Raw genomic sequence first — 27,688 nt, forward strand, 5'->3', positions numbered from 1 at the left:
AAAAGCTTTTTTTTTTCCCCCATCCTCCTTTCTTCATATCACCATGCTCTGTGACTGAATCACCATCAACGGCTTCAGGATTTTTGCTTTCTTTCTTGCTGTTCCTTTATTTTATTCTCCCTTTTGGACAAGAACTTCTGGGAAGCTGGAAAACTGTTTGACGTAGGGGTTTCAGGAGGCCAGGACCTTTTTTAGTTCACAGAGGGGAGAGCACGGAGGTAAGAAGGAGGTAGCTGCATACTTCCCTCCCGGTATTTGAGCGTATGCCTGTAGAAATACTTAATCATGACACTTGCCTTGTGGCTGATAGTAAGCTGTTTCCGTGTTGTCTGACTGTAATGTAATCCAAACAATGCACTGGTCCCGAATCCTCAAATCCGGCAGTATCTTATGCAAGATGGCCTTCCTCCCCTCCCAGCCTCCTACTGGACTTACGTAGCAGGGTAGGTACTCCTTACTTAGCACTCTGCCTTTACCATGTTATGTGCATTTCTGTGGCTTTCTAATCACAGATAACAACCTGCAATAACTTTAATGCCACCGGCAGGACTGAACTGCTGCAAACAGTCTGAGCCCTGTTGGCGATAGTTTCAGTCGGGTATGCTTATAGGAGCTTACAAGCATGTCGCCTCTTTCAGGTCATCTCTGGTGTCTTTGTGGAAAGTGAAAGCCACTGACAAACTGCATTTCTAACAGGGGTGGTAAAGATGCTGTCGGGCAATGCCAAAGTAATATCAATATATAATAATATTTAAATTAGTTTATCTAGGACTGCTAAACTATCATTTGATTCTGGCTTTGAAGAGACATAACATGAGACTAACAGCCAAAACTGTGGGTAAAGTGAAGGTTGCTTTTATTAAACTTTGGGTACATTGAGACAGGCTGTTTAAGCATATCATTCTGGGAAATGGGACAGTACTAGCTTTCACTTCTTGAGTGTCTAAACTCTTTTGTATAAAGTTAAGCCACCATGTACAAGCTCACAAGGAGCCAATGGAACAGCTGAATAAAAATGGAAATGGGACTTATGGGCTTACTGCAATAGAAGTAAACATAGTAAGAACTAGAATCCCCAGCTTTCTTTTATTAAAATAGTATTTTGATTTGGTGTAAATTGCAGCCTGCAAAACTGTGTTGCAATGGAAGGAAGAGAAGAAATTTGAATGTGAAAGCAAGCTGGACAGTATGAAGAATAAGGTTATACAAGGGCTTATATGTATTTTCTTGGAATCTGAACCAAAAAGAATGAGAAGAGTATCTTATCTTTTATATGAGGAGACTGTTATACAAAACCTGTGATGAAATAGCTCATATTCTTTTCGATCACTGGTTTAAATGAATGCACAAAGAACTTGGAAACAAAAGGCTGGATTCACAGGGGAAATTAGACCCTTTCACAAAATAGATGGAAGCAGTATTGCCTTTCTTTTTTTCTCTGGACCTCAGTTTTTAAGGATGTTACTTAAGCCACCAGAGGTGAAGTCAAATCCCTTCCCTCTTCAAATTCATCTTGGAAGAAGCATAAATACACATCCCCAAATTACTGGGCTAATGGATATGCCAAGATGGCTCATTTTCTGTCATGTTTTAGAAAAATGTGTTGTGGCTTGTTGTTCTTTTGGTTTTGTAACTAGAATATAACAGGTCAAAGGAAATCTATAAGATTCTATTAGCTGGAATACTCATGGGGAGTGGGGAAGATGTAGTTCTCAGTGTGCCTTTTTCCTGGTAAATGCACCCATAATGATTTATAAAGTTCCTAAAAATATTGGGAATGTTTAGAAACTGAGTTTATTCTTTCCAGTCGTTCAATTTCTTTTCTGTAATTGAATTTAAACCTGAATCACAAGTAGGTTGGACTTGCCTATTATTTGGTGAGACATTATTTGCCAATCAATTTCTCTTTAAATTTTACCTTGTACTGCCTATAGCTTACCCTGGAACATACATTGATGATTCTCAGAGCATGGAAGCTGACTACAGAGAAAGGTGAACATACAATTTGCAGGTGAGATCTGTCTTCTAAAACTGTTTTGTCCCGTGAGCTATTTCAAGCTGTTTCTTAAGAGACTCTAAAAGTCTTTTGAGAGACTTGGTCCCTCTGCCATACAAAACAAGAATAACTGTACCTGTGTTGCTTCTGATTGGCTATAGAATTGTCCTTACGGGAGGTTATAGAAGTATTATCTGCCTACTCTGTGGATTTTTTTTTTCTTGTTATGCTCACTGGAAGAGTTTCCAAATGTTTAAGTGTGTGTGTGTGTGTGTGTGTGTGTGTGTGTGTGTGTGTGTGTGTGTTTTAAGCTTATCGACAGTGGGCAATAGCAGCTGCCTGAGGAGGAGTTTGGCTCCTTTATTTGTGGCTGCTTCTTACTTATTGGAATACTGCTATGTGCTTCCCTGGTCTTCTCTTCTAATGCTGCATAAGAGCAAACTTCTGTGCATGTCTTACACTTTCTAGACCTCTGATCATGCAGTGCTGTGGACTCTACCCCACTGGTGTTCACATATACAGAATGATGCTGAACTATACTCCAGTTTTGCACTGGCAAAAACTTGAATCAACAAAATGATCACGGAGTATGTTCCTGTTTATGCATCCCAGCATGATGTTTCTCTTATGTAATGTCATGGTATTGACCTGCGTAGATCACAAGCTTGACTCTCAGAGCTTCTCTTCAAGAACTGCTTTTTGCAGCTGTTTCCTATCTTTAGATTTGTATAGGGCCTCCTGAACAGAAATAAAATGTCTTGTGCATCCTTGGTAAGATTGTTTGTTAGGCCAAGTTCTTCTTTGAGAGATATGAATGTGTGTGTTTGGATTTTTTTTCCCTACAGTTCCCTGTGCTGTGAAGTCAATGTGCTTGTGAATGCATGAAGTTGTGCATAATTTGCAGAATTGCTAACTTCAGTTTTGTAAGTGGGATGTAGGTGTTCTACTTGATTCTTCTTTAAGAGTTGGAACTTGACTTTCAGGTCCAGAGTAAGTTTGCATGGCTTTGAATAGAGCCGGTTAAATAAAGAGAATATTTATTTATGAATGTTTTCATGTGTCTGAATGCTGTTTAAGGGCATTATGATTCACCACAGTATTAATTATTGATGACCCTATAGGTGAGTATTTGGTATGCATTGAAATATTATTCATGGAACATTTTAATTAAAAAATGCTACTGTTGGGGGGGATTGGTATATATTTATTAGTCAACTAGTGATTTATATTGACCAGATCACACTGTGCAAAGAGCTGGAACATCATGTAAATCAAACTAGTCTAAACAAATTGGTGGATATTTACTAAATAACCGTATCTGCAGAGATATTAGGACTTTGTTCAACTTACCATACATAGAGAAACTGTGTTTTAACAAATATATTTGGGAATAAATAGTAAAACGTGCTGTAGATAGTGACTTTAAAATGGAATTGTGGAGCTCTCCATTATCTGAGGCATTATCATACACAGCTTGCAGTTGGCATCTTGCAGCCTCTGTCTAGTACATGAATTCTCTTCATTATGCTAGTTGTGGGCTCAGGCCCAACAGACTCACCTGTAAGTCTGCTTCAGGCAATAATGTTGATTTAGACTTGACCACAATGCTATGCATTAGACTGGTCTGTCTCCATGGAATGACAGACAGAAGTTTAAGGGAGACTACAATAAATACGGTGATTATTTACAGAGAACAGTTCATTTTCCTTCTCAGCTACTCTAGGGAATTTCCAGTCCAAGTCTGATCCTGTTATGTTAGTCATTGATGAACCCGCCCTAGATTAAATCCAGCTCTTCTTCTGTCCTTTGTTGTTGTTGTACTTTGAGGAGATACAAAGCAAGCTGAAAGTCTGGCACTAGGCTAAGCTTCAGCAGCTGAAGAGCCTGGATACATGTGAGACTTTCAAGGATGTGTTGGGGACTGCTGAACAAAACAGCTTTGTTTTCAAGCTTTTGTTTTCCTCTTTGTTACTAACAAGTACTTGCCTGAGGAATAAGCTATAATCCAGCAGCCCCACATGGCCTGTATCGTGTATCTCAGCAGTGTTCCGGTGAGAGCGAGGCACATGTAAAGGGCTCTTTAACTAGTCTTTTACAGACAAGGTTCAAGAGATCAAAACAGTGTTATCCTTACTGACTTTAAATAATTGCAGCCTCTAGGACCATTAAAGAGAGTGGAGTTATTCACCATCAATCTCCATTCAATCTGTGCGCTCAGAAAGTTTTAGAAATGAATGCTTACTATGGAGTATTCAAAAGTGCTTTTCACTAGTCTAACTACACTCCTACTGAACTGTTTCCAAAAACCTCACTCTGGATTAGGTATTGTACAGATAAATGATTACCTGTTGGAAAGCTGCTTGCTTATTTGCATCAAAGAAAAGAAATCAGTGAAGTGATGTATAGTTAACTGCTGTGTATTTGACGAGGCATGATTATAGACAGTTAGTTCTTTCATGAATATGTTTGATTTTCTATATTTGCTTTTTCTCCAAATAATAAACTTTTTAATAAAAAGTAATTTAAGCTTTTAACCTAGGGTAAAGTGCATTAGGGGAAAAAAAATCATATGATATATGAAATATTGGTATATGTTATCTGCCTAATTCTAACACACAAATAATGTATTCAAGATGTGCAGTGACTTAATTATGTCATTATTAATTTCAGGCAGTTTATTTCAGTATTTTTTTTCAGCAGAAACTCTTCATTTTCTTGTGAGTTCACGCAAATGCTGCTTGCTTGGCTGCCTGGCCTTCACACCCCCTACCTCTTTCAAGGAACATCCAGCTGAGGTGCACCTGTTAAATTCTTAGTGCTATCTAGGATATCAAATTCTACAGATGTCATTAATATAAAAAGCTAGGTAAAGAGGAATCTTCTCTACTCATGTGGTAGGAAAAGCTGCTCAGCTCCAATCCTAGAGAGGCCGCAGTGTGATACCTGAGGCATTTTTAATTATGCTGCTTAAGGAACTATTTGTTGAGGATCACAGCAGAGGTGGTATTGAAACAGCAAGTGAACGTGCTGAGGAGGAACTCTGCACTGCTTCAGGATGTAGTGACTTTGGGGTAAGGGCTGGCAGGTTTGCTGGTCACAGTATTTCAGCTGGCACACATACCTACTGGGCTGCTGCGGGAGATCACCAGACTTATTGAATGCATGCTATGAATTAGCAATGAGGTGATTATGAGTTGGTTGTTTTGTTTGTTTTTTTTTGATGGAGTCACATTTTAATTGGCAACCTGCATATCAATTGACAAAAAAGGGTACATCTTGCACTTTCTCCACTCCCCATTACTCCGGAAACATATAACTTCAGAATTCTGTTCAATTAAGTCCAGTATCCGGTCAGCGATGCATTCCTTTGTAATTACTTAGGTTTACTTGGATGTAATTAGGTATTGAAAAAATCTAGCAGTTATTCTTCCTCAATGCGAAAGTATCCCAGTTCCTACAACATGGTTTCTACCTTGATTTCATACATGCTGAAGCAAGGAGTTGACTTGGTCTACTTAGGTAATATCCCATATATTAGAATATGTCCCTCGGTGACCTCAGGCTCTAAGTAGTGAACAGCCAAGTACTTCTGAACTACCTCTTGTCCAGCTTTCTCTTATCTTTGTATCTCTTATCTTTGTCTCTTATAGCTTTTTATTTGCACCTGAATGCCAGTCCCCTTCTACAAGAGTTATGCTCCTAGGCTTAGTAGAAATTATTTGTTTGTTTATTTCTAGGACCTGAGCAGAATATTTTCCTTTCATTTAAAATTTAAATACTAAAACGAAAACACAATCCTGTTCTTCACTGGGATCAACCTAAGACTTTTGCAAGTGGAAGAAGAGTTCAGTGCAACATGACATGAACCACACCAGTTTAGTTAGACAACTCAAATGTGAGTAGTTCAAGATGAGAAAGAGAGTTCAGCATAGGTTTCTTGACAGTCATACATTGTTACCATGTGCCATCATCACTTCTGATTGACTGGCTCGAACTATTTAAGTAAAGAGTTGTAAGCATAAAGAGACTGGTGCTAATAGATGAGTTCTGTAAGACTAAAAATTGTTTCCAGTACTCTTTTTCATGTGTGTATTTTGTTGCTGTACTGCTTTGTCTCAAGACTGGGCCCAGCAGATTGAAAGGTAGACCTCCTTGGTTTGCAGGATGTTTTTCGCTAGTTTTGGTATGTCTTGCTATTTACGAAGATAGATGCCAGCAGAAACATCAGATTACAAAGGTCAGCAGGTCTGACCTATAATTTGTCTTGTTCAATTAGACTTAATATTGATATCCTGTCTGTCTGACCAGTAAGGTAATCACTTTAAATATAAATGATGTGTGGGAAATTATTGTATGTTCTTGTGGCAACAGGGTTTAAAAAAAAAACACAGTTGGAACACTGAACGATTCTAATGACAAAGTTAATGAACCTTTAGAGTATGGGATGCTGTGTTGGCTTTGATCATTAGCTCTTACAGTCTACTGATTTTAAGAATTTAATAGACAAAAAAGTCTCCAGCTATGGCATCTGTAAATAAGTTATGAAATATCATTTGGCTTTTATTACTTCTTAACTGAATAAACAGATATCTAGGATTAATCAGAAATGCATGAGGCATACTCATTGCATATTTCTTAATCTAAAACCTGTTGCCTATGATTCAGAGTCATGTTGCAAAAGGCAAAATATATTGACCTGTATAATCCTCCAAAATGCTTACTCCACATATTTCTTGTATGCCTGATATGTTCAGTGGAATAATAAGAGCAGCTGTCTACATTGATTTGCTAGGAGAAATGAAGGGAGGATAAGTGCTTCAATTTTAAATAAAATAGGTGTAAGCAGCAAATGATTTAGCAGAATTAGAATTTCAAATCCAATCCATTTCAATTATCTGTTGTGGTGTGCCAGTATCTGCAGATTTTGTTTGCTGTAACTTCGTGTTCTAAGAACTTTGAAGTTAAATCAAAAATGATAAGAAAGAGTGGGAGATAATGTCTCGTGTGGTCACAGCAACTTGCCTGCTTATTTTGTCAGATGGACTTTCTACATCTTCATGAAGCAGAACACTCATTTAAATAATTCTGCAGCTCAAAAGAACATTGTGGGAATTCAAGTCAATTGGAATGAAAAATATGGAAGTATATTTCTTGCCAGTATTAATGCTGACAGGTAGCATAAGAGATTAATGTTTGGAACAAACACTACTTCAAATTGGTGTTTGAGCCTTCTTTAAAGAAATATTTACTTCCACACTGCCATCGAAAGTTACTTTTAACTATCATTTAACACTCATTTTGGAGTCCTTGCTATTTTTACTGACTTAAGTGTTTAAGTTGTGTTTTCACTTCTGTAGCACTTATCAGAAATATAAATTACAGTAAATGTAAATTTCTATTTCCATAATAGTGGTTAAAGTCTATATTTTAAGTATTTAAAAACTGCTCTAATGGGTAGTCTTCTCCTTGACACAACAACCTTTAATCTCAGGGAACTTGCCTCATCATAATTTGTCTCGGAGCAAGCAAGAAGCCTGATGGCTAGGAGAATAAATATCCCTTCAACCTTAACCAGGCAACCAGTTTCTGGGAAAGTCTCTGTCAAGAGAAGAAAAATATGTACTTTCCTTTGAGAGGAGAGACTCCAGTTTTGTATGTTGGTGCCTGGGATGGGATTCTGTAGCTGATTCTTCCCTTGTTTTTCTTGGAAGTAATGAAGCCAGAACAGTAAGTCTTGGATCAGGCTAAAAAGATCCTGCTTCCCTCTTTGGAAACTGGCTGTAGGAAATAACACTGTCTATGTCATATCAGGAGCTGACTGCTTATACTGCGCCTGGCCCTCTAATATAGGATACATCCTATGTTTCTTTCTCATTGAAAAGAATGCAAGGCTGTTTGGGAGATTCTAGTTCTGTTCCCGCTGCTGATAAGCTTTGCAGTATAAGATTAAAACTTCTTAAATTGTGTTCATATTATGGAAGCCTCAGCATTAATTGCCTAAATAGAAGTGCTGAAAAAGAGTGCCTCTAAATATAAAATAGCAAATTGAAAGCTAAAGAATGCTCCTTATAACTCTTGCTAGCTTTTTTTATGTTGTCCCTGTATTTAAGAACCAAAATAATGGGTAAGGAGTGTTCAAATACTAACAAGATCTGTTTGTGAAGTATAAAGTAGTATTTCATTATCTCTGTGGGTCTTGCTGCTTTGTAAATGTGTCAGAAATTTGAGTAGGTCAGAAAAGAACTATAAAATGTTTCAAGGACTGGAAAAAGTGGCCTTTTGAGGAGCACTGGAGTGCTGTCTGTGGTTTTAATCAGTCTTAAGAGGTGATCTGGGTATAACTGCCTTTATGAAAAGAATATATCTGGCACTAAAGGGCTCTTCTAGCATAGCAAAAATTTGACAAGCTGTGTCTGCAAAGCTGAACCAAGAAGACAAGACTCTTATGAGACAAAAAAGAAAAGAAAACAAAACCCAAACCTTACCCCTCTCTCACAAAACCAAAAAGCTGAGGTTATTCCAAAAGCTAAATTACTCAGCATCAAAAGCCCTTTGGGGAGAGAAATGAGAAATTATTTGAATTCTTGTGTTTGGCTCTTAATCTTTTTCCTTTAGGATGCTGGAGTTGGTAAGATTTATATCAATAAACAAACCACAAATATAACAAAAATGGGTAGGCATCTAAATGGTCTTTGATTCCATCCACTCTGTTTTCCCCTTCTTGGGATAGAACATATTAGAAACGTGAACACTTGCTTTTTCTTGTTTAGCCTTTTACAAAAGCTAACACTATTGAAAGTAGCAGAAGTATGGGAAGGAAGATATTTTTGACTTCCCGTTAGATTATAAGTAGCTGATGAGCATAATGAAATCTTAGTGTATGTAAAAATGAATGAAGCTTTAAAAGGAAATGGATTATCACACTCAAAACAAGCCAATTCTGAGCAACAAAATTGCTCTGCAGGCAACTCTAACTGAGGATGACTTCATCTACAAAGGTTTTAAGGTATTTTAGTAGAGTGAAGTGTCCACTGGGGGTCTTCAGGCAAGAATTAGCTCAGACAGTTTTTGTCTTACAAGGAGAATATCTGTTTCTCCTGAGAAGCAGTTCTTGTGAACAGGCAATATTATGTTCATATAGTCTTGATTGCACCTGCTGGTGGAACAACTCATAGTCTTTTTAGATATCCTGGAAATATTAGAAAAGCTTTAGTGAAGCCCAGGTGTCTGACAGTCTGCCCATCTAAGCTACAAAGAGCACTTCATGGAAATCAACCCTGTAAGATCATGCATATGGAGCATGTGAGCTACGGAAAGACTTGGTTGAGCTGCCATGGGAGACTGTTCAATCGGGAATGAAGTAGGTTGAGCTCATATCCTGCATGCAAGCACCTTCAAGAACCAGTAGGCCCTGGAAGGAATATACTTTGAGTTCTGCTTCACCCACAAAAAGAAAAAAATCTTGTTTTGTCTGTATATGCTTCATCACAACAGCGTACTTTCTACATGCTCTTTTAGGGAATTTGACTGTCTTTGTGCTCAGTCCTTCCACACAAGACCATCTGCTGTCGGGCCACTCTCAGGAGTGCTACATACACCAAGCATGGAGATCTGCAAAGGATGGCAGTTTGTTTGGATGGATTTTTTTGGATGTATTTTGGTGGGGAGGGAAAAATTTGGCTTCATTCTGCATCCCAGCAAAAATAAAACATCAGGATTCTCTGCAGGACAATTAAGTGTGGCTTTTTTCTGGCTCACTGAAAATAATGCATTTTACGCATAGAATTGTTTTGATGAATGACAAATAACTAGGTTTATTTTGAAAAAAAACTGGAACCCTTCATTTTGAAAAAATGTTAAAACATGACACTAGTTGGATTATCTATGAAAAAATGGAAATTCTCACACAACTGACCACCTTTCAGCCTTAGTTCAACGGAAGGCATATACTAAGAATGTGTGCTTCTGCTGGCTCTAGTGGAAATGATAGTGAAAGCTTAGCATTCATCCCTTAGTGAAGTTAGTTCCGTCATTAAGTTTTTCACTTGTTTAACAGCTGACAAAGATATTTCAACATTTCAAGCATTCCGTAGGATTAGCTGTGCTGGAAATGTACAACCTAAGCTAAAGACTGTATTAGATAAACTGTCCCTCAAAGTTTGGCAAAGGAGATTCTCAGCATGCTCTGTCTGACCGTACAGTTGTTAGTCTATGGCATGCCACACCTGCTCTGTGATGGCTTATACCAAGGGGTGTAATGACTGCTGTTACCGTTCATTGCAAGAGATGCTCAGGTAGAAAGGCTCCTTGGTTCCCGTAACAGCCCTTCTTTATGTCTCCATGGCAAAAACTCCATTATTTATTATGAATAGACACTAATATATGGGTCTCTTCTATCACAGAAGCACCAGTAAGAATGCGCAAGTCTGTATAGCTGATACTTAGTAGCAGTTTGATGTGGATAAAAGTCTTTTGGGTTTTTAAAAATAATTAAGAGAAAGTGAAAATAACTTGAACCCTGCCCATATGGGTACTACAACTGATGGGTAGAACCTCTATACTGTTGACACTAAGGTCCTCCACAGTTAATGGTCAAGATCTCTGCTTTACAAGGCACTCAGGTTATGATAATGCAAAACCTTCTGACAGTTCAAGTAGTTTAACTTGGGCTTGACTGAAAAGATGCTGCCAGGGAATCTCCTGTGCTGTGGAAATGGAGATTCTTCCAGTTCTTCCATGTATCTGTTTTTGTTTACACAGTGATTGTGAATGATATAAGAAATAAGTATGCAGACAGTCAGTGGGCCCAGTGTGTATCAGATATGCTTGTTAAAGCATGACTGCTTACACTCTAACTTTCCATATCTGTATTCAGTTTTTTTAATTACTGTGGTATAGCATTTACAGTTGTGACTCAGCATGGAAGTCAAGAAAAGAGTCCAGTTAATACTTTTCATGGCCTTGTTTTTTCTACTTATGCCATGAACTCTTAAACATGGTGCTTGCTGGTACATTCTACCTGGGAATTTTTGCATGTGGTCTAACATAGTTGATCGCTTCCAGTTTTTTTAAATAAAGCTTTTCCAACTTTATCACTTTATTTGCTAGAAAATTTCTCTTCTTGCTTTGGAAATTATCTCTATTTAGATGTTGATATGCGTGTCCTATTAAATAAGATTTATTAATTAAACTAGTGCATCATTTCAATATCAAAAATTGATTTTCTAAGTGTCAGCTTAAGTTGTTCTGCAGAAGATAATTCACTGTTTCTGGAATTAAGTTGTTTTTGGCAGAAAGACTCGGTCTATCCCCTAATTGACAGCTTCCTAGGTAGTGTATTGTCTTGTTGAATAGTGAGGCACTCACAGGCAATGTCTATACTACTAAATAACACAAGGCCATGACACAGGTATAAGCACTGGATCACAATCATCAGTACTGTTCAATTTATTAGCATGATCCCTGTCATCCTTCTGTCCTGTAGGAGCTAGCCCTGGCCCAGACAGCTGGGGATGGATCAGAGCAACTCCACATACAAAGACCTCTATTTGATAGGTTTCAAATATGAACAGATTAATATGCAACTAGGAGCTGTGGATAGGATTGAGGCACGACAGCCTCAGTGACCCGGGAGCCAGGGTACTTTTGTCTCTACCAGTACCTTCCTCTTCGCTTATAGCTGGTGGGCTTCTCAGGGCTGGAATGAGCAACCCACTCCTCAGTGATACATCTCTAGACATGGGATGACAATTGCTGATTGTGTTCATCTTCGCAAACTTCTGTAGGTTATTCTGAGTTCATGGCTATTTGGCCAGAAGGACTCCACTGCACCTTTTGTGCATAATGGTGCCTTATAATATTGGGGGATCTGAAGGGCAAACTCATTTTGGATCTCAGCATCATATGCTGAGTGGACCAGAAAGAGGGATTGGACCAGCCCACTGGAAGACAATCACCAGTGCTGACCCTGCCACCTGGCCTGATGGCAGAATCCAATAAGGAGACAGGTGGTTTCTGCACTTGCTTTCCCTGACTGAAAGGAACCACCAGTTATTGACAAGAGGACAGTAGCTCCTGGCTCTGTTCTTGGAGCAGCCCTTGTGGAGCCAAGAGGAATGTACAGCTCATATAGGCACGGACCACAGGGTTTCACAGGAACTTAATCTTTATTTCAGCTGGTTCTCTAAGTTTCTATTCTCAGAGCTCTAAATGCATGTCTTTGAGAAAGCATATAAAACTGGAGTATGAGAGGAAAGGCAAGTTTAGGGGAAAGGGAATTTGTGGAATTATTGACTTGTCAGATTAACTTCAATTATGAGAAAAATAATTCTGGGAAGGAAAAAAATCAAACCATCTGTAAGCTCCTGGAAAATCCTCAAAGAGACTGAATAGCAGCCAACATGGTTCATTTGTTTAACTTGGTTCCCTTCTGCGACAGAGTAACTTGCCAGTGGATAAAGAAGCATTGGATGTCATGTTTGGGGATCAGTAGAACTTTTGCTACTGCCTTGCATGATACTTTTGTGAGTATGCATGTAAATGAAATTGCAGGGTGAAATGCCAGACAAGTGGATAATCAAGCCCAGAAAATTAATCTGATATCTAGCCCAACAAAGATATCAAATAGGGTTTTGCAGGGTTTGGATGATGGAATAGTGAGTTAGCCTATATCTACAGTTTTAACAGCAAGCTGGTAGCAAAGAAATTGGTTTTAATACTAAGGTAGTCCTTCAATCTTGATAAAGTCAGGATATAATCAAGATATAAAAGCAGATTTTATTGGGGGGTCAGGTGCTAACGTGCTAAACTTTAAGGAGTTATAATTCAGATGGGACAATCAATGGGACAAATATATGATGGGAAATACTATGTGGCTGAGAAAGCTTCCTGGAAAAGGACATGGGGAATCTTTGAGATGTGAAATGAATCAAAAATATCATGCTACTTTTTTGTTTATTTTGGCAGGGCAAGGAAGCAAACGTCATATCAATAGATAAACTTCAGTATTGCCTGCGAAATACAGAATGTATTTCCATTCTCCTCAGCATTATCAAGGCCTGATCTGTAGTGATATGCCTGGTTTTGGGCATACTTCAGAGAAAATATGGATTACATAGAGAGCTTCCAGAGGAAAGAAACTGGAGTGAACATTGGTTTGGAAAACTTTACCTTTAAGGAGAAATTAAGGAAATTGGGCTGCTCCTAAAGAGTACTGAAGGTAACAGGTCTTCTAATAGATGTTGTGAATCTGTTCATGTCTGCAATGCATAAGATAACTTTTTTAATGGGTTCAAATTGTAGGAAGAAAGATCAGTGTGTATTTTCCTTTCCTTTCTTTCTTGAGCTTACTGGTAAGTCACTGAAACACTGTGATGGACTGGTGGAAGAGTTTCTGGCATCTCTGCTTTAAAGGTGTTATAAAAGAGGTGAGACTAAAGAAGGAAGCTTAGTCCAGCATTTCATCCTTTTTATGCAGAACCGGTTGTCTACCAATTTCAATTGTAATATTGTTAGCTCATGTAAGGGATAAATTCCTAACAAGCTGAGCAAGAATTCTTATCCTGATATTGGGAGTATTCCTGGCGGAATTCTAGTTCAGGTAAGGAAAGGGAGACTTTTAGCTTTTAGCTAGTTCTGTGAAATGGCCAGAACAGTGTATGTTATACAGTCCTATAAAGTCAATTGTCTGCAGCATTCCTGTTTAATCCCAATTTGTATCTACGTCTGGTTTTCAGGCCAGCTGCCTGAATACCAGGTCATTCCTGGACTCCAGCTGAAAAAAAAAAAAAAAAAAAATCAAGCATTTCTTTCCCAGAGAAACTCTAGGAGTAGTTTGTGTGATTTTTTTCCCCCTCCCTAGAGACCTTTCACAGAGTTGGTCTGTATAGGCTAATGCTGAATTTGGCTTCTACCTAGCAAAATCTTCTTATCCTATCAGGCTTCTTGGCTGCTGAGGTCCAAAAATGTGCTTATTTCTTTATCCTGGGACCTCGCTCAGGACTATATGGACTTTGATCAGTGAAAACCAGCTAGGTAATCTGACAGAAGGTGACCTGGCGGCTTTGCTTTTCATTTTAAATGTGCAACACTGAACAATGTTGCTTCAAATGCAAGAAAATACAGGCTGTGTCTCTGAAGCTGAGCAATACCAAGCATAGGTCTGGTGTAGCTTGGCATGTTTGCAGCTGTGAAGTTGTGCAAAGCTGCTGCGGTCCAATAACAAATCCCTGAGTTTGGGGCCTAGCCTATACTTCCAGCAAGAGGAGGGAGCATTGGAAATGCTGGCATTGCAGCCCATCTCCTGCTGTTTGCCCCCTTCCAGTTAGCTGGCTGACTGTGCACCATCAAAATCATTCAGAATCTGACTGAAAGATGTTTGTGTGCTTTTGGCTATTTGGATATAGCTGCACAGCCAATGCTAGCAACAGGATAAGAGGCATCTGTAAAATGCAGAACAGCTCTCAGGCCTTAGATCAGCTGATACTCGCACAGAAAAGGGGGCATAGTGGTGGTACAACAATGATTTGAATGTTGGCTGCTCAGACCTCCGTCATCATCTGACTAATACAAGTCTTGGCTGTCCACTGACTGGTGATGACTCAAATGGCAAGGCAACAGAGGGAGATGAGAACTTCTCTACCAGTTTGAATTCCCAGACGGTGGTGGTGAGCAGCATTTCCCTTTGGAGAGCTTCAGAGAGTCTTCTGTGTCTTTCTCTTGGGGAAATTATAGGCCTGGCCTCTTCTTTTGAGCGTGGTTATGATCATGAATTTTAGAGAGGCAGAAAACATGTGCTATGCCTGATATGTCCATCTTGTGCTAGACTGGCATGCAGACAGTTATGTACAACAGTATCTAGGCTATGTTCCCAGTTAGGATTTCTTCCACACTGGTGTGATAGTGTGGTTACAGACAGCCTACCCAAGAAAAGGGCCAACTATAGCGTGCAGCTACTCTGTGCTGCTTGGCTGGTGTGATGGAGTGCTCTGCATTGCTAATATATCCCACAGTATAAATATTGTTGCCAGTTTGTTAAGATGGCTTAATTCTTTTATCACTTGGTGCAGGAAACTTTGATGGGGGGGCGTTGCAAAGACGAACCTCTTGTTTTCTCATGAAAATCTGCTGAAGTATGGCCAAGTTAACAGAATTTATGCTGCTGCCTTGCCCTCCTTAAGGAGAAGCAGAACAGTTTCTGCAGGTCAGTAGAGAGCAGCAGCATTTATATCCATTGATTTAACCTCAGCTGAGCATATCTCTTTATCTCCATACAGCTCTCATGGGCTGGCCTGACTACATAGTTTAAGCTGAGTCTATAGGGTCCAGACAGGTCTGTAATTGTTCATTTCTGTTAATGCCATCACTTGGCACCAGAACAGAGGACTGAGCATAGAAATTTCATTAGCTTTTACCTAAGAACAGAGCTAGAACTTGTTAAAGGCTCTTCTTAGTTACAGCAAGCATGTTGATAACCTTTAGAAGTCAGAGTTCGTTATGAAGAGTGGAGTCAACCAAAGTATTCAGGGAGGGACTGCCACATTTCGAAAAGTTCCTTATCTGTAAAAGGACCACTGTTTTCTCTCCCTGTCACCTCTCTTGTGGGGAGAAGAAAGAGAAAGCACCACCCCAGTTTGAATGATGCAGCAAAGAGAACATGGAGTGGAAAAAGGTAGAGTACAGAAGGAAAGGAGATTTAGGAGAGGAGGAGAGTTTCAATGAGAAAACATGCTCTAGTGAAAACCTGGAATTTAAGCCAGAATTACTGTGTCTGTTACCCAGTAAGTACCTGCAAAGCACAGGGGATTTTAAATTGTGATACCCTTCCAGGGTATTTATCAGTTTTATATATCAGAAGCAAAAACTTACATAACTATTAGCTGATGGTGAGTATAGAAGAGAGGGAGACTGCTTAAGACTGTCTTATGTGCCATGGCTTTCTCTTGAAGAAAAGCTTTGGTTTTAGTATGCTGTACAGCATCATTTAAAGAGCGTGGCTTGTACTTACGTGATTTCAGTGTAAATGCATACTGTATGTGATCAAGAACTATATGGCTAAAGTCATACTTTGACATGGGAAGAATTGCTCAGATGGATGAGAGGCTGGGAAAAGCTTCAAAGCTGCTTTAAAGTACATTATTCAATAATACATTTGTTTAATATAAACATCACTATCTAGCTCTGAGACTTGATTCTGTGTTCTTTAGGGCTTTTGTTTGCTTGTTTATGAGTTTGAAATGGGAGCCTCTTTATACCACAGTATCTCAGATACTTAGTATTTTATGGATGCTTGCAGCTCATCCGCAAAACTAAGAATCTTTTTATTAGGCAGGAAAGCTCAATTTTCCCCAACTTCTGTCAGACTTTTTTATAGCAGTGATAGTAGGGAAGAAAAAAACATTTTATTTTTTGTTTATATAAACATGCTATTGTAATTTCTGGAAGAGGCTGAGCTACTCTTCTAACTAGAATTTTGCGTATGTCATGGCACACCAGGTAGTTTCCTTTGTGTAAATATACTATCGAAGAACAACGCACAGTCAGTATAAACATCTCCTACTGTTCTCAATAGAAAGGGTCTTCTCTAGCTTTCTGTTCAACTAACAGATAACAATTGTGTTTTGTCAGAACAGCAGTGGTTTTATACTGTCTTCACCTTAGGTTGTATCCCCTAGCTCATGAAGGAGGAGGAAAGGCAATTATAGTAAGCTTTTCCTAAGGGTATTTCAAATAGTGGTTCAAAATCAACCAAATTCCTAATGATTAGGCCTCTACTCATATTATTACTTTTGTTTTTAGAGTGCTATAACATCAGTTCAGCATCACAGGGATGGACTGTAAGATTGTAGATAATGGAGGGGAGCTAAGGACTTCAACATACCTCACACGTGTTTAGACCACACTTTCTGCATCTGTTCCTGGCTAGAGCAGGCCTTTAGTGGCTACGATACTCTGGAGTTTCTTTTAAGCGAATCTCAACCATATGGGTCAGGTACTATCAGAAAATCAGAACTGACTCTCTGAAATGAGGGAGCCTCAAAACCTTTTTTAGAATTTCCTGCTTGCAGCTCAAGGTTCAGCTGTAAATGTGAAGGATACTGTCACTGAAGATGCCTGGTAAGGGGAGTGCTGGTGTCTCCAAAAGCATCTTTCCATAGTAGTCTCTGCTGGCAAATACTTAAAGGTGTATGTAGGGGGTGTATGTCAACACATACATCACTTCTTGTGCCACCACGGTGTCACTGAGTTAGACAGTATGATGTCTTCATTTTAAAATAAACAAATAGATAAATCTGTATAGCAGTTGTTTATGCTATAACAAGAGCAGTTCATCAGGGGATGGACAAGCTCCAGTGTGTTTGCAGGCTGACGTGGCTACGCATATTAATAGTTCTCATGTGCTTGTTTCTCACGGAAGGCTGGTCAGGCTTTCCCACTGACCTAGACAGTGAGTGCCACAGTCATGTTGGTGCAGTATTTCTTGATCTGCCTCTCATTTTTAATCAAAAGAACAGTGCAAGTCTATCTAGATATCAGCCTTAAGAAGAAGATTCCACCTGTCTGCTAGCCAAGCAGCAGTGCACATCTGTCTCTTTAGGAGGAGCTTTTTTAATCTTGGATGCTGCTCTGTGATTGATCTCCTTGAGTCAGAATCTTTCTTATGCTCTCTTCTTTCTGAACTGGAAGCCTCTTTAAATCTGCCAACACTTTTGCTTTGCTTTCTTTCTAGACAGCCAGCTGTTTTTCTGGGTCTCTGGAGTATCCATATGCTCTCTTAAACTCCCCTAATAGTTTTGGCTAGAAAACAGGGAAAGTAGCTAGACTGTTTCCCATAGCAAAAGTATAACAAGTTTGAGTTATTACAACATTGCTCAGACTTGCCCATGGTCTTAGTTCAGTCCCAGCTTCCGCTTATTTGAAGTTTCATCATACCTGTGTCCTTGCGCGCTTCATGTAGCTGCTCAGCCTTGGCCTTATTTCTGTCAGTCCCCTGACATGGTCTGCCTGATCATCTGCATGTGCGAGAGACAGTAGCAGTTGTATGACAACTGGTCCTTCTGTAATGTACCCCCTCTCTCCCCTCCCCATTCGGGAAACAGAGGAACTTCTTATGTCCTCATTCAGAGATAAAATGTGAGTTATCAAGACTTGTTTGAATCTGGCAGATGGAATCACAAACCAGCTGGTGATGAGAAGGGCTGTGGAAGGAACTCTGCTTAGCCATTCAGTTGGAGGAGGAAAAAAATCCAGTAGTACTGATCTAGGGATCTCTGCCCACCCCCTTTCAAAGTATGGAGTTGGCAGTGGTTTACTACACTGACAGTATTTTACTACAGTGGCCTGTAGTAAACACCCACAACAGTGTCACCCATGTTTCCTGACCTTCAATCCTTACCCATAAGTTCTCGATTCGCTCTTCATCCACCACTAGGCAGAGCTTAGTACATTGCAGTTGCTCTCTCACAGAAAGAGCAACTGCACCACCTCGCCTTCCTGGCCTGTGATTCTGTGACATACATGTAGATTTTTAACCATATTGCTATAAGTTTCATGATATTGAAAATACTGTATTGAAACTATCTAAGAAATACTTAGTATAATCTAAGGTGGCATTTCACTTAAAGGCTGGTGAATGACAGTGTAAGTGTAGGTTTATTTTCAGTGTAAGTGAACATTGGTATTTATTGCCTCTTCTAAGAAGCAAGTCTGCTGTCAAACTAATGGACCCTAACAGAAGACTGAGATGTAAGCCCTGGTGACTTTAGCATGATAGTTCAGATCCTAATTTTGAGACCATGAAAGCACAAACAGTATCTCTTAGGGGAGAGAGAAGGATATCAACCATGAGGGACACCATCTGCCCTATCTTGAAGGACTCTATCAAATCAAGGTAGTTTCTTCCTCGGGCTGCTGTTGACTTGCACACAGATATCCTCCAGCCGTTAATGTCGGTGCTCTGTCTTCAGATTCCTAATCATTGTGACATTTCTGTTTACATGTGCACAGATAGCCTTTGTGGGTACTAAGAAAGCACAAGGAACAAAAAAGTGTACTTTTGCACTAAAGCATAACCTTGTGTGATCAGAGTGATCACATATAACTGTATGTGATTGCTCTTGCCCTATTCCTTCCATATACACAGTTATGTTCCAGGTAGGCAATAAATTGGCCACCCTAATAATTGCCTACCTGGGGCATAATTGTGTGTATGGGAGGAATAGGGCAAGAGTGAGGATATTGGATTGCTGTGGTAAATCAGCCATGATTTTGAGGTGGCAGTGCTTCAGATGTACTATCAGAGTCAAGCATAGTATACTTCAAATTCAGGTATTTGCCATGTCCCAGCAAATTTTTCAGTCAAGACATAGGGCACTTCTTTACGTATACATTAATATCTTTTCCTGTTTTGCTTCTCTGTTTTCTGAAATGGAGCTACTCATCATGTAAGCTAATTCATTTCGAAGTCTTAAAGAGCCAGTCATAGCTTCCCTTTGAAACCAAATTCCATTATGGAAGTGCTGTTTCAGACCTCCAGATCTGCAGATTCCCCTCTTCCCCACTCCACCCCAAAATGGTCACAGCTACTATAGTAATTGTTTTTCTTCTCTTGCTATTGCATAATTTTCTTACTGATAGTTTCTGAGGGAAGCTAATTATTTTTGAGCTAAAATAACTCAAATTAGATTAATCCAGATTTCATGCTAATACTTTTATCTGTTGCTAAATTAAAATGGTTGCAACCTTTATTTCAAAGTTGTCTGTAACTGTGTCCCTTAAACTCTCGCACAATTCCTGTTCAAAGAAAATAGATTGTAGCTGAGTAAATTTATTTATGAGTTTTTGAGGTTAAATAGTTCTGGAGCTGTGCTTTGATTTGAAAAGGCTTTTTGAACAGTGGCCTACTTGTATTAATACTCATTATGGAGAATCTCTTGTCACTTGAGTCAGTGAACAAAAACGTGTGTTACATTTTTGAGTATGTCTCCTTTGGCTGTTTGCACCTCCGATTTTCCATTAAAACTGCAACATGGTTAACCATAGCGTGTGACTGGGACAGTGGCACCTTTGGCAGTGACGTGCCATCACACCTGGATATCGTTCTTCTGCACTTGAATATGTTTCATCTGAGTTGAATCCCAGTTAATTTTAATGAGCTACGTGATTAAGATTTCTATGGCCAAGGACTGTCACAGCCTTCAGCTACTATCTACCCCCTTTGTCTTTAGTAAGACCTGTTTGTTTAGCCTCCAAAATTAATTAGGTTGGAGACTGTTTCAATATTTTTCTGTATAGAATCTATCAGGGTTCCAAAGTGTTACTGTACTGCAGGTAGCAATGTCATACTGTTACCTAGCTTGCAGTTCAGAGAGCTCTCAAGTCAGCTCAAGGTGAAGGCTCCTGTTTACTGTAGGAGGAGAAAAGTTCCAATCTTGTATCTCCAGGCTGTTTCTTTTGGAAAGATCATTTGTCCATAGTTGAAGCTGCAGCTACAACAGCATTATTTTCTGGGATGGTTTTAATTGGATTGTTAATTCTAGGACAACAGGGGGAAAAAAGACATCAATATACTCTCTCACATCTTGGAATGTGATTTAACAACCACAGAGATGTCTTCCAAAATGTGTGTTTAGGCTGAGACATTTCAGATTTGAAGACAAGTGGGTAGGTTGTTAATAGTTAAAATAAACAAACAAACGCATGCAGTATTTCAGTAAGTCTCTTGGCCTGCCAGACAAGATTCATTATAGCGCTGAATTTGAAACATTAGCAGATACTGAAATTGGCTTCTATAATAGACCATCTGCAAGTCAGAAATAATTAACAGGTTGAAGAAATAACCACTGTTTAAAATAGGCAAGATTCTTATTTAGCAAAGCCAACAGGATAAAGAACAAAACTGGACATGACAGATAATGTGTTCACATTCCCAAGTAAGACAGGAAATTCCAGTGGTTGGGGGGGGGGGGGGGCAGGAGGGAAATATTCCTTATTCTTTGCCAGAATTGTCCAATCAGTTTATTCTCTCTGAATTTGCTCACTTGATTAATGCCACTTTTTTTTTTTTTTTTTTGATTCTTTCTTGAAGTAGAAAAGTGTTGAAGGTAAAGTTACTAATAAAGTTCTATATTATTTCTCAGACAGCTCTCTGGGAATTTCTGTTCTGTGGGAACCTGAAACTTCAGCTTCTTCAAAATTCTGAACTGGAATGAAACTTTGAAATTCAGCAACAGATACAAAATGTCACAGAGATATTTTTTCAGATAACCTCTGTGTTTTGATCAAATTTTGAGTCTGGTCTAGATGTCAACTGGCAAAAATATAATGATGGAAGCTTGATCTCATTTAAACTAAGCAGGTCTAAAACCCCTTTTTCCTATGTGACATGGCTGGGATTCTTTATCAGACTATTAACAGAAGATGCCTCCTATTTTCATGTTTTAAAAAGAAAGCAATGGTGACTGCTTTTTCTGAAGGGTCTGATTATCTCTGTGCCAAGTCTGACAAATGGGACCTTTCTCATGCCCTAGGTCCTCCTCTGCATAGATTCTGAGTAGGTCCGACTCCAGGGCAGTGTCCAATATGGAAATTCAGACACCAAGAGAACTGAGAGAGTCAAAAAGGCAGATGGCTAGGCAACCACTGAGTATGGGTTTGGGGGTCCTAGATTTGAACTGAACTTTTATGAAATAATATTCTTTAATCAACAATTATTCCTTAATTAATGATAACCAAAATAAATATGCTAAACCAAAATACAATCATTGTAAAATAGTTTGCTTAATATTCTTCCGTAGATTCAGTGTTTGGTGTCTACGTTAGTCCCTTAATGAATCTTGAAGAAGTTTTAAATTTTGCCAAGTTTAGGAAACTTCCCATTTTCCCATATAGTAGCATTTGGGGATAAAGCCTGGGGAAAGAAAAAGCTGATTGTCATTTTTCTGGCAACAGTTCAGTTCCTAAAACTGGTTAAAGCACTGGGTATTTTAAGGATTCTGAGCTACACCTCTGCAAAATGAAAAGTTGAGCAGGCTGAACTCATATTGATTTGGAGCAATGCTTCTGCTTGGGAAATTCTATTCTTTCTCATAGCTTACTCTATTTAAATGCAAAATGAGCATTTGTTTTGAAATGTAATGATTTACTTAAGCTCAAACTAAACAATTTTTTTTTCTGTGAACAAAATAATTCAGTCCTAAACTTGTTTTTGGCAGCTGTAAAAATAGTTGTTTTCTTTTCTCCATGCCAAGACTGACATGTGAAAAGAGAACTTGCCAATAATGTTGCTTCCACAAAATGAAGCTTGTACTTCCCATGTTGAGTAGGAATTTATTTTTCAAATTCTCTGGGAAGTCTTGGCATTTCCTCATCCTCTCTATTAAAAATATTTAAAACCACCTGTATAACTTAAAAAGTAAAAAGTATTCCTCCTCAGATTCAAGACTTGGAATCCTGTAAAAAATACAAGATGTCACTTAAGAGCCTCAATAGGTTTTTGCAATCAAGCTGCCAAAAAGAGCAGATCTATCAGATTTCTGAAACATGCAGACAACAAAAAAAGTATATGATTGCTTGTTGTCATGTAAAAAAATGTTTTAAGAAAATGAGTTCATTATTTTTTTTCCTGTTAAATTCTCAAAGTATTTTGCCCCCTTCTGATATTTAGCTTGGCAAATGATTTCTGAATTTGGTTTGTTCTGAACCAAAGTATATTTGCCTCTTGTGAGATCATAGAAACTGACTCAGTTAAGTAGCATAATTGTCACATTCTTTTCTCTGTCTAAAACCCTAATTCCTGTTTTTTTACATGGGTGTTCACTTTATTTTAGGAAAAATTTATCATATAAGATGATGAAAGCTATAATTTTCTCAGCAAGCTGTCAAACAACTTTTCTATTATCCTGTCATTTACACATGAATAAAATGTCTGTTAGAACTAATAATAAATTGGCCTGCATTTTAATGAGACTAGTGATTTATTGCTAACTCGAGGAAGACTGGAGAATACTATAGGAAATGCAAACTGAAAAGGCAGTGAATGTCAATTTAGCCCATCTTTCATTGCATGGCAAACCCATCACAATCTGAGCATGCTTATTAATATATATAAAGTAGGAGCAATGAAGAGCCACCTGAACCAGTGTTTATTTAACTACTGTGAATTAAACATGATAATATGTGAGTTTCTGAGTGTCCTAATTCCTGTGGATAACTGGGTAGCCAATCAGCTAATGTGATATGGGATTCACTGTAGACTTAATGTTGCTATTTGCCTTTTATTGGTTTTTTTTGCTTGTTGTGAGTATTCCTAAAAGACAGGATTTTTTTGCTTACTTAAATATTTGGGGAAGATAGCCATATAAGCACACTCAGAATGGACATATAAATACATAAATATTTCTATCTCAGATTCTCTTGAGCTTGGGAATGAGGCTGGCTATTCAAAGGGAGGGAGGAAGAAGAGAGAGCGTGCAGTCATCTGGAGAAAAGATTAAACATCCTTTGATCATAAGCAGCAGGACTGATCTTCGCTTACTGCATCCTGCAGCTCTGACTTTAAAGTGCTAGGGGTGAGAAATAATTGCATGGCTTCCTACTCACTTTCTCTAGTAGCAACTTATGCCATCTGAAATGAGGAGGAGTGGATTTACAGGAAGGTTTACAGCAGTACTGCCTTGCAAAGGGTGCAGCCTGTTATGCAACAGCAGTCCCATGGCCACATTGCCTCCACAGTGGTGCAGCTGTATCCAGTCCTCCCTGGGCTGCAGTCAAAATTAGGTCTGTAAAACAGAGTGCTACTCTGATGTCCCACCTCTTCATGGGTTTTGGGTGTTGGCGGGTGTTATATAAAGCTAAGAAGATGTGGCTGAGCTGGAGAGAGGAGCAGCTTGCACAAAATAAGATTGTCGGATTGCTGTTTTTTTGCATAGTATGTCCTTGGGATCATGCAGGCGCTTGGCATTTGGGCATTGCTGGCTTGATGCCTTTACTCTCAATATAGCATGTGAGCAAAGTTAGGTAGCACAGAATAGGTTGGAGCCATTTTAGCATGCCTGTAGCAAGTGCTAATGGCAGGGCAACAGACTGAAGCCTGTCTCTGAGATGTCTAATCTAACTGTACCTCCAGGTTCTCCCTCCGTTTGTAATTCATGGCATGAAGATGGCCAAAACTTTCCTTCCAGTAGTGGAAAATAGTTCACTTCCCCACTTCTGGTGATTTATTTTTCCTCTAGTGGCTGGAGCAGAGAGTAGAAGTCAGGTCTCCTGCTATATTGCCCCACTCACTGGGTTGTAGTTGGGATTGTGTGGGATCCCACTTGGTTATCTGTACGGTAGTATAACTTCAGCTGCATGGAGGGTAACAAGAATAATCTCTACCCAAATGTTTAGGGAAGTCTCCTGGAAGGCAGGAAGCACGAGTTTGAATCTCCTTGGGCAGATGCTGAGGTTGAACTCATTTTGTCTACATCTTGAATCAGAGCTCTGGCCTCTGAAGCAGAGAGTAGGGAGGAGAAGTGGGTGACTGGGGAACAACCAGGTTTTGGAGGACTGGTGTAAACACTGGGTGTGTCCTAAGCCATTGATCAGTGTGTCTGGTCAAAGGTCTGTCTAGGCAAGTGACCTGTGCCTGAGAGCGTCCCCGTCACTATTCCAAACCCATGTTGCAGCTAGTTTTCTGACAGCTCTGCTGATCATTCTGACCAGTTCTGTTTAAATGATGTAATTGCCCCACACAAGGCCATATCTACCATGTGTTATCAATATCAGAGGGGGGCAAGTGCAGCATCTACTGGAAGCCTGTTGTTCTGTATCTCCACTGTATTTTTGCATGAGGCAATGAATGTGAAGCTACCTCTGAGTGTGACAAGCAAAAATTACAGCAGGTAATTAGAACTAGAGCACTCTTAGCCTTTCAAAAGAAATTTCCTGGTATTCATCAAGTCATGTACATGGGGAACAGTCAAACTTGCTTTTGATATACAGGAACTAAGGTATTTATTACTCTAGCCTGTCTTGTGAAATCATTTAACTGCTGGTCCATTTTAATCTAGCTGCTGATGTAGCAGGTGCATTTACCTGTTAAAAAAAATAGTTTTAGTCTTTAATAAATACATGATTAGTGTGGCATGTGTGATAGAAACAATTAGGTCAATTATTTCCATGTGGTTAATGTTCTTCTTAAGTGTGCATCACTTTTTGCTTGTCGCAAATATGAAAAAGAATATTATGTGAGGGCTAATATTCAAAGCCAGAGATTATGTTTGTTCCCAGGCAAAGTGCACAACATATCTGAAAGGTGTTGAGCTGGCCTCCAGTATCAATTGGCTGCAGTTCCTTCCTAGAGTACTTTCAATGCACTGCAAGCAGAGATTCTTGATAAGAAATACAGTTCTTGGGTTGTTTACAGAAGTGCAGAGATAAGCCTTTGATCATGAACCAGAATTCATTTTTGGTGGTAACAGAAGTAGTTTGCAAAGCTTTTTGATCTGTATAGCCCATGTAGGGTATAGAAACGGTACATGATTGTCTTCTTGCCTAAATAGCAGGATTCATGAGGAAATGGAATTTCTTTCTGTGGCAGGAGCTAGGGAACTTAAGTGAGTTTTAAGTGTAAAGCTCAGGTTTGCCTTTTGGTTATAACTGAGGAGTAGCTGGGTGTCAAGGCAGTGCCTGTGTGCATCTTCAGTGCACTTAAGTTGTTAATTCCTTTGGTGGCCCCAAAACTCCGGGCTTCTTATAAGTGTAGATGAGATAATAGGGCGGTTTGAGACAACAGACCAACTTAAAACTAGGTAGTTGACTAGACAGATAGCCACTTTCTCAACACAGTGTTTGATTAATTGGTGCAAAGACACTCCAGGTGGGAATTTCCAAATCACCTTGAAGACTCTTTCCAGGGAGCTCCTGCTAGCTGTGCCTAGATCAATTCCTGTGCTTAAAAGTATTGATTAACACCCCAGGTGGAGAATCTGTCCCTTCCTTCCAGAGACCCTGCTAGGGGTTCCTGCTGCAAAATTGGTCAAATTATAAGATGTTTGTAAATGGTCAACAGAAACTTTTCCTGCAGATGCAAAAATGGTCATGTAGAATGAACAGTCCTCTCGCATGCAGTTACGCTGGATCTATTGCTTATAGATTGGCTGCGGGGGTCACATAGGACAATGGGCCAACCGGGTTATAAGAAGTTGGTGGTTCAGGAAGCCTCACCCAGTCCAGTCAAAGACCCTTGCAACAGAGACTCCTGTTGCCATCTGGGCAGCAACCAGCCATCCTGTTCAAGAGTCTGATTCCACTCCCTAGCATTACCCTGTGCTAAAATACCCATAGGTTGGTTAATTTTCTTAACAAACACTTCGTCCGTGAGTGTCTATGCAACATTTTAGCTTGGAGTTTCCAGCCCTTTAAACTGTGAAAACTTGGGACAACAGGGTGTCTCAGCATTCCTATCGGAAAAACTCTGAATTAACAGCAGCTTCATTTTTATGGTATCAGAATACAGTTGTGGCTGATCAGAATCTTGTTCTGTTGGAAACTGATTTTGAAAAGCCTTTTAAAGCCTTCAAAAGCCTATCTGAATACTTGCAGTTTGGAAGTCTTCAGTGGAATGAAGGAACTACAAGTTTTCTTTTCCCTTAAACTCCAAATGGTTTTGGTTTTTGTTGTTTAATTCAGTCTTTCCATGCATTTCTGAGCTCCGGATTAGTCCTTCTGCCTTGCTGGATACTTCACAGCCCTGGCTGCTGCAACTTGCAGGGTCTGAGCTTGGTAGTGACTCATTGCTGGGTTGCCTGGAAGAAACAGGCTTTGGTCCTGTGGATCCTATTTCTGATTTCAGCTTTAACAAGCGGTAGTAAAAAACTTTCATCAGAAAATTTCCAACCAGTTCTAATTACAATAAAAGTGAAAATGGAGTTCATCTATAATCACTTTCAGTTTCTCCATCAAATGCTGTCAAAAGTGACATGTTCTTACAAAACTGTCAGTTCTTTTAATAGTCGCTAGACATATCTCAAATAGTAAGTATTTGGAATTGAGGACTTGATGGAAATTTGGAGTAAGGAGTTTATGAACCACTTATAGGCAGCAGTAGAAGAAATTTCAAATAACAGAGATGAGCCTATCGGCTACTGACTGTTTAGATGTGTTGGTGTTTTGTTTTGCTTTTTTATATTTCAGATTTGGACACCATGATTGCAGTAGAGGCTGTAACCCAGAATGTCTTCCAATTATCGGAGTTTTCTAAATCACCAGAATAACAAATTGTGCTACCTTTTATAATAGCTGTCTGGATCAATAGATCTTGACTCTTTCCTCCCCATCCCCAATTTGGCTGAGAGGTATAGAAATGGTGTCTCACATCTTAATTTATTTTTCCTTTTGATAGGAAAGATATAAGTACATACCACCATTCATTTCAGCATTCACCTTAAGTATACAAGGCAGCATCCCTCCATAGGTCTGAAATAAGTTTGAGCCTTAGAGGGATGTAGAAAGTAAAATAAGTATCTTCTAAGTCCTGTTCAATCTGGCATTAATTCTGCCTTTGTTTCCTGTAGGGAGCCCAAGTGTCTGCCTGAGGAGTTTTTGGCGCTCTGTTCCTTAGCTCTGGATGGATTTGATGTCGTTTATTTTGGACCGAAGCAGTGGGTTCCCCTGGATGTCAGTGGAGAACAAGAGGTTCCAAACTTGCACACT

At 39.3% G+C, this 27,688-nt stretch overlaps 1 long non-coding RNA gene across 2 annotated transcripts; it reads left to right on the forward strand.

The window, feature by feature from the left end:
* Positions 1 to 27,688, forward strand: LOC112996509 (uncharacterized). Of its 2 annotated transcripts, none has more exons than XR_003262467.2 (3): positions 1 to 443; positions 1,935 to 2,011; positions 27,550 to 27,688. It is a non-coding gene; the product is annotated as an uncharacterized LOC112996509 (long non-coding RNA). The 2 variants fall into 2 exon arrangements; XR_010389241.1 differs by lacking the exon at positions 27,550 to 27,688 and adding an exon at positions 5,734 to 5,789.

Source organism: Dromaius novaehollandiae, chromosome 4 (assembly GCF_036370855.1).
Source record: "Dromaius novaehollandiae isolate bDroNov1 chromosome 4, bDroNov1.hap1, whole genome shotgun sequence".
NCBI lineage: Eukaryota > Metazoa > Chordata > Aves > Casuariiformes > Dromaiidae > Dromaius > Dromaius novaehollandiae.